We start from the raw sequence: 8,064 nt of genomic DNA, 5'->3' as shown, positions 1-8,064 counted from the left end.
CTCCTGCCTCAGCCTCCCGAGTAGCTGGGATTACAGGCGACCCACCACCATGCCCAGCTAATTTTTGTATTTTCAGTAGACATGGGGTTTTACCAAGTTGGCCAGGCTGGTCTCGAACTGCTGACCTCAGGTGATCTGCCCGTCTCAGCCTCCCAAAGTGCTGGGATTACAGCCACTGTGCCTGACCATTTTTTGAACTGTATATTTTATTATATTGATTTATCTGTCATTTCTTGTGCTAGTACTACACTGCTTTACTTACTATAGCTTTATCATCTCTTTCAGTGGCTGGTAGGGCAAATCTGTTCACTTTTCTTTCCTTCCTAAAATTCCCTGTTGTTTTCACATGTTTATTCTTCCAGCGCAGTAGTTCTCAACCTTGGCTGCACATTGGAATCACTCAGGGAATGTTAATAAATGCTGATAACCTCACCCCACTCCCAGAAGTCCCAGTTTAATTGCTAGGGGTACAGTATGGGAACAGAGTTTTAATAGCTCCCCAGATGATTCTGAATGTGTAACCAAGTTGAGTACCACTTTGCAAGATGAACTTTAACACCATTTTCTTCCATTTCTGCTATGATTTTTATTTTTATTGCATTGAATTGTAGATTAATTTAGAGATAATTGACATCTTTATAATACAGTGTTTTTCTATTTCATTTGGTCATGGTTCTTTAGCTGAAAAAATTAGAAAGAGATTTTGGCTGATGCTATGGACTGAATGTTTATGTTTCCCTCAAATTCATTCATATGTTCAATCCTAAATCCCCAATATGATGGCATGAGGAGGTGGGGCCTTTGAGAGGTGATTAGTGTTCTCATCAGGCAAGGAATCTGCCAGGCACCTTGACCTGGGACTCCCAGCCTCGAGAACTGTGAGAAATGAATTTCTGTTGTTTAAGCCACCCAGTCTATGGTTACTTGTTATAGCAGCCTAAACTAAGACAGCTGACTTAAAGGAAAAGTTGAAAGAAAGGATTTTCTGGCCGGGCGCGGTGGCTCAAGCCTGTAATCCCAGCACTTTGGGAGGCCGAGGCGGGCGGATCACAAGGTCAGGAGATCGAGACCACAGTGAAACCCCGTCTCTACTAAAAATACAAAAAAAAATTAGCCGGGCGCGGTGGCGGGCGCCTGTAGTCCCAGCTACTCAGGAGGCTGAGGCAGGAGAATGGCGTGAACCCAGGAGGCGGAGCTTGCAGTGAGCCGAGATGGCGCCACTGCACTCCAGCCTGGGCGACAGCGTGAGACTCCGTCTCAAAAAAAAAAAAAAAAAAAAAAAAAAAAAAGAAAGGATTTTCTGAAAGGATTTGGAGTAGCTCAGAGATGTGAAGAAAAGCTGAAGAACTAGATGTGGGAATGGGAAAATTGAAGCAGCTGTTGGACTTGAAGCAGCTGAACTCAACTCCACTTACATTCTTAGCTCCTCCAGCTTTCCAGCTTTCAGGTATTCTGCTTGAATTTCAGATTCTGAAAAGGAATTCAATGGTCCTCCTTTGGGTAGCTCATCTACTCCTTGGCTGGAGGATGCTTTGAGTGACAGTTGCTACAAGTCTGCACATGGTGGGGAACCTAGAGAAGGGAAATCAGTAGCCAGGATGTTGGGGCGGTGGTGAAATGACAGTAACAATGACAAGTGCAACAAAAATAGCCATGCAGTATGCTGGTGTGAGCACGGCATTTCTCTTCACTTATATTTTCTTCAGTGTTCCTTGATGTTTTATAGTTTTTCTTATTTAATTTGCATATTACTCATTTAGCTAATTTGTGTTTCATGCATTTTATTTTCTTTGTGACTAGCAGCTTTTTTAAATTTTATTTTGTTATTATTTATTTATTTATTTATTTGAGACAGAGTCTCACTCTGTTGCCCAGGCTGGAGTACAACGGCACAATCTCTGCTCACTGCAACCTCTGCCTCCCAGGTTCAAGCGATTCTCCTGCCTCAGCCTCTCCAGTAGCTGGGATTACAGGCATGCACCACCACACCCTTCTAATTTTGTATTTTTAGTAGAGACGGGGTTTCTCCATGTTGATCAGGCTGGTCTTGAACTCCCTATCTCAGGTGATCCACCCACCTTGGCCTCCCAAAGTGCTGGGATTATAGGTATGAGCCACTGCAGCTGGCCTTGTTTTTTAAACTAAAATGTTTTCCATTTTAGTTCACAAACTAAGTACATAAACCTTATTCTTTTTTTTGTTCTTGTACATTATGCCAGTTTATAGATATACTATAATGTATCTAACCTGTCTTCTACTATATGGGTTGTTTTTATTCTTTATCCATGTGTGTGTATATGTGTGTGTGTGTGTATATATATATGTGTGTGTGTGTGTGTATGTGTGTGTGTGTATATATATATATATATTTTTTTTTGAGATGGAGTCTCGCTCTGTCACCCAGGCTGGAGTGCAGTGGCGTGATCTGCACTCACTACAAGCTCTGCCTCTTGGGTTCACGCCATTCTCCTGCCTCAGCCTCCTGAGTAGCTGGGACTACAGGCGCCTGCTACCACGCCCGGCTAGTTTTTTGTATTTTTTTTAGTAGAGATGTGATTTTACCGTGTTAGCCAGGATGGTCTCCATCTCCTGACCTCGTGAGGCACCCGCCTCAGCCTCCCAGAGTGCTGGGATTACAGGCGTGAGCCACCACGCCTGGCCCAGACATTATATATTTTTATATTTGTTAATCTTACAGGTGAAAAAGGTGTCTGTGAGATTCAATTTGTATTTCTCTCATTATGAGTACAGCTGGTCACCTTTTCATATTTTAAGAACCATTTAAAATTCCTTTTATGTAAAGCTTTGCCAATTTTTCTATTAGGTTGTTAATCTTTCTCTTATTGTTTATAGGAGCTCTTTATATTTTAGGGAAAGTAGCCCTTTATTTTGATGTGGCCACAAATAATTTATTTCCATATTTTTGTTTGACGGTTAACTGCTTCTGGTTAACCTTAATGATCGAAGGTTTTTTTTTTGTTTTTTTTTTTTTGGATGTGTGAGCCAAAGATTTATTTCTTCATTTCTTGCATTTGAAGTACTCTTTGATGACATCCTTGGCCTGAGACTCCTTGCCATAGTCCTTAACTACTACACAACTGCAACCAACAACTGTATGGGGTTTCCCCTCTGTCAGTTTTACAGAGGCCTTCCCATTCCTCTAGTTTCTTGTTGTCATGAACCTTAATTAGGTTGATTTGGTGTTCAGCACAAAGGGCCTCCACCAACTCGACATACACAGGCTCATTACAGTTGGACGCAAGCACACAAAGATGGGCTTGGCCCTTGTCTAAGGCTTTGGCAGCTTCGCGAATTCCACGCGCTAGGCCTTCGTGAATGAGGGCGGTCTTCAGCACCTCTTGTAAAGCAGTATTAACGTCCATTACACCTCCAGCAGCAATGCCTTCCTCGGCCATGGTGGTGAGTTACGGGTGAAGCTGAATCTTGAAGGCACCCAAGCCTCCGCCTCCGCGCGACTTGGCGGCGGCAGGGAAAGAGCAATCGAAAGGTTTTTATAACTTGCCATGAGTGCATCAATTGTAAACTATTTTATTTTATTCTTTTCTTTTCTTTCTTTCTTTTTTCTTTTTTTGTGACGTAGTCTCGCTCTGTTGCCAGGCTGGAGTGCAGTGGCGCAATCTCGGGTCACTGCAACCTCTGCCTCCCGGGTTCAAGTGATTCTTCTGCGTCAGCCTCCCGAGTAGCTGGGACTACAGGCACCCACTACCACGCCTGGGTGATTTTTGTATTTTTAGTAGGGACGGGGTTTCACCATGTTGGCCAGGCTGGTCTCGATCTCTTGACCTCGTGATCCACCCGCCTTGGCCTCTCAAAGTACTGGGATTACAGGTGTGAGCCACCGCGCCCGGCTATTTATTTAGAGAGAGGATTCTGTTGCCCAGACTGGAGTGCAGTGGTATGATCATAGCTCACTGTAATCTCAAACTCCCAGGTTCCAGCAATCCCTGCCTCAGCCTACCAACTAACTGGGACTACAGATGTGCACCACTGCACCTGGCTAATTTGTGAACTATTTTAATTCTGATAAACATTGCTATTCCTTTAATAAATTCTTCCCTTTAGTTTCTTCCCTTTTCTGGATTTCTATTAGTTGGATTGTAGACCTCTTTGATTAACCTTCTAACCCTCTAATTTTCTTATCTTTTTTCATATTTCTCATTATTGCTAGAAAATGGGTTAAACTTTATTTTCTTTCTCTTTCTTTCTTTCTTTCTTTCTTTCTTTCTTTCTTTCTTTCTTTCTTTCTTTCTTTCTTTCTTTCTTTCTTTCTTTCTTTCTTTCTTTCTTTCTTTCTTTCTTTCTTTCTTTTCTTTCTTTCTTTCTCTCTCTCTCTCTCTCTCTTTTGATGGAATCTCACTCTGTCACCCAGGCTGGAGTACAGTGGCACGATCCTGGCTCATTGCAACCTCTGCCTCCTCGGTTCAAGTGATTCTTCTGCCTCAGCCTCCCGAGTAACTGGGATTACAGGTGCCCACCACCATGCCCGGCTAATTTTTGTAGTTTTAGTAGAGATGGGGTTTCACCATGTTGGCCAGGCTGGTCTTGAACTCCTGCTATCAGCTGAACCACCCGCCATGGCCTCCCAAAATGCTGGGATTACAGGCGTGAGGCACCTCGCCATGCCTATTTTCTAATTTGTTAATTAATGTCTTTTCAATTTGGCAATCATATTTTAAATCTCCTGGAGCTATTTCTTGTTTTCAGAGTGTTCTTTTTCCATAGCATCGTGTTCTTGTTTTATGGATGAATTATATTTCTTGCTTCTCTGAGGATATGTATAATAATGTTTTGAAATTTTTTTCCATACGTAGAACATTTAGTGAGCATCTGCCATGCAGAGTAATGTGCCCAATGTGAGAATCCTCCACTCCAGTCCCAACTCTAGTTGGTATCTTCTTGCTTCCCATGGTGCTCCCACCTCTCTTTGATACTCACTTCCTGAATACATGTGACCCCTAGAGGCTGGGATCCCCAGTATCAGCCCCAGTACCACCCCCAAAAGCAGCAGGCCCAGGGTCCCTGGGCAAAGGGATCTTCTGTCTCCAGAGGGGTTGAGGGCCAGGAGCAGCTGTGAGGCTCAGTGAGGGTGGAGAACTGGGGTCCTCAGGATTTCCAGAGTATCAGTGGGAACTTACAGGTGATCAGGGTTGCCACGGAGGCAGTGACCAAACTCTGTATGCCCAGGGTACTGAGGGTGCCATGCAGGAGGCCACAAGTGAATCCAGGAACTTGGGTGCTTCCTCCAGATACTGCAGGCCCAAGATCATCGGGATGAGGAGTGGAAGCTGTTGTCCTGAAAAAAGTAGGTCCCTTGGTGATTGGTGCACAGGCTGTCCATCTGTTGGAACACAGTCACCCACAGATTTTTGCATATGAACTTGAGGACACCCAGCTCCTCCCTGAGATGAGCATCTCCAGGGGCAGTCTCTTGCCTAGAACCTGGCTCACACAGAAATCCATGCTCTCCAGGATCAACAGGCTTATCTTCTGTCCCCCTCCCCACCGGACAGGGTTGGGTTTGTGATGCCACAGCTCTGCTACCATCTCCGTGTGTAGAAACTCGAACAGCACAGCATCTACCATGTGTTAGCCTCATGCCCCTAATCTGAAATTTTTATATATTTTTGAGACAGCATCTTGCCTTGTTACTTAGGTTGGAGTACAGTGGCATAATCACAGCTCACTGTAGCCTCAACTCCCTGGGCTCAAGCAATCCTTCCACCTCAGCCTCCCAAGTTGCTGGGACTACAGATACGCATCATCATAACTGGTGGAATTTTTTTTTTTTTTTAAATTTTTGTAGAGAGGGAGTCTCACTATGTTGCCCAGGCCAGTCTTGAACTCCTGACCTCAAGCAATCCTTCCACCTTGGCCTCCCAGAGTGCTAGAATTATGAGTGTGAGCCACCACAGCTAGCCAATGTTTTTTAAACATTAATAAATATGTATTGTGTTATCTGTTTTCTCTAAGATCCTTTAATTCTATTTCTTTGTTTTGCTTTTTCTTCCTGTTAGTGGTCCTCTTCAAATGTCTGATAATTCTTGGACAGCCAAGACACAAGTACTCAAAAAGCTGATCAGAAGTTCTAGGTGTTTGTCAGAGAGGGGAAGAAAGAACTCATTGACTGGTGGAATTCACTGTAGAGAGAGAAGCCAGCAAACGAACTTTTTTTTTTTTTTTTTGAGAAATCCCAAATGTCAGTATCTGTAGGTGTTTTTCTTGACTTGGTCAGTTTCCACAGAAAGGTACCCTCTCATTTTCTCCCTGGGAATATATGTCTGGCTGTCAATGTTTCGATTGCCAGAGGGGAAAGAGGGTTAGAAGACTCATTTGAAACTCCTACTTCCTTTTTCTTTCTTTTTTTTTTTAATTATACTTTAAGTTCTAGGGTACATGTGCACAAAGTGCAGGTTTTTTACATATGTATACATGTGCCATGTTGGTGTGCTGCCCCCATTAACTCATCATTTACATTAGGTATATCTCCTAATGCTATCCCTCCCCCCTCCCCCCACCCCACAACAGGCCCCAGTGTGTGATGTTCCCCTTCCTGTGTCCAAGTGATCTCATTGTTCAATTCCCACCTATGAGTGAGAACATACGGTGTTTGGTTTTCTGTTCTTGCGATAGTTTGCTGAGAATGGTGGTTTCCAGCTGCATCCATGTCCCTACAAAGGACACGAACTCATCCTTTTTTATGGCTGCATAGTATTCCATGGTGTATATGTGCCACATTTTCTTAATCCAGTATGTCATTGATGGACATTTGGGTTGGTTCCAAGTCTTTGCTATTGTGAATAGTGCCACAATAAACATACGTGTGCATGTGTCTTTATAGCAGCATAATTTATAATCCTTTGGGTATATACCCAGTAATGGGATGGCTGTGTCAAATGGTATTTCTAGTTCTAGATCCTTGAGGAACTCCAACTTTCATTAAATCCTCATTTCCTTATAGTCTGTTACCCATACCTTTGTATACCTGTACCTGCCATGCTTAAACCTTTCATGTCCCAACCCTGCAGAGATTAATGGACCTTTCACTTTTTGCCAGAGTTTGGGAATAGAGGTTGCCTAGCCTGGCATGGGAGGCAGTGAGAGTGTCCAGGGGACCTCACTGCTCCTTACACAGACTTTCTGCACTCCCTTTTCTTTTCTCAGTCCCGCACAACTCCAGCATTCAATGGTAGGCTCCTCCCCCTACCTCAGGGAATCTTTTTGGTCTGAGGTGAAGGGTAACTCTTCCTTATTTATCCTATAACCACCCAAATCTTATCTGTTCATTCCCTTCCTTCAAGGCCTCGGCCTTTGAAATTCAAAAGCTAAGGAGTTATACCTCTTTTCTCTGCCTTCTGCCCTCATACTCCTTACATAACGATCTGCTTGACTGATTGGGGCCGAAAGTCAAATGGTAAGAGAATACTTGGAAAAAAAATATCAGTTAAGACTTCAAAAAATATTGTCCTATTGCACTATTATTATACAGTACTGTCTTAGTTCAGACTGCTATCACAATCATATCATAGACTGGGTGTTAAACAACAGAAATTTATTTCTTACAGTTCTAGAGGCTGGGAAGTTCAGGATTAAGGTGTGGACAGAGTCAGTTCCTGGCCTATTGTGTGGACAGCTGCCTTTTTGCTGTGTCCTCACCTGGCAGAAAGAGAACTAAATCTTGGATCTCTTCTTATAAGGTCACTAATTCCATTCATGTGGGCTCCAACTTCATAATTTAATTATCTTCCAAAGGCCTTATTTCCAAATACCGCTACATTGGAGATTAGAGCTTCAAGATATGAATTTGGGAGGCGGACACCAACATTCAGTCTGTAGCAAGTATCCACTAGGTGAGGTCACTGTTAGGTACCTCAACTACATTTTCTATCAGTCTTCTCAACAACCCATTCTATAGATGAAAACTGATGTTTGGAAAAGGTAAATAACTTGCCCAAAGTCACACAGTCAGTATGTCACAGAGCAGGCATTTGGTATCTGATTAAACACCAAGCTGATGTCCTTTCCACAGTAGCAAGTGGCCTCCTG

The 8,064-nt window shown here is 43.2% G+C and overlaps 2 pseudogenes across 1 annotated transcript; both read right to left on the bottom strand.

The window, feature by feature from the left end:
• Positions 1–2,968: 2,968 nt before the first annotated feature.
• On the bottom strand, positions 2,969–3,492 carry LOC126952319 (40S ribosomal protein S12-like; annotated as a pseudogene). Its single transcript, XR_007724840.1, has one exon. The product of XR_007724840.1 is annotated as a 40S ribosomal protein S12-like (transcript).
• Positions 3,493–5,124: 1,632 nt separating this feature from the next.
• Positions 5,125–5,604, bottom strand: LOC126952315 (trafficking protein particle complex subunit 6A-like; annotated as a pseudogene).
• Positions 5,605–8,064: the final 2,460 nt, after the last annotated feature.

The sequence above is a fragment of the Macaca thibetana genome, chromosome 4, assembly GCF_024542745.1.
Source record: "Macaca thibetana thibetana isolate TM-01 chromosome 4, ASM2454274v1, whole genome shotgun sequence".
Classification (NCBI taxonomy): Eukaryota; Metazoa; Chordata; class Mammalia; order Primates; family Cercopithecidae; genus Macaca; species Macaca thibetana.
Note: the sequence above shows the minus strand (reverse complement) of the source record. Positions and strands in the feature narration are given on the sequence as shown.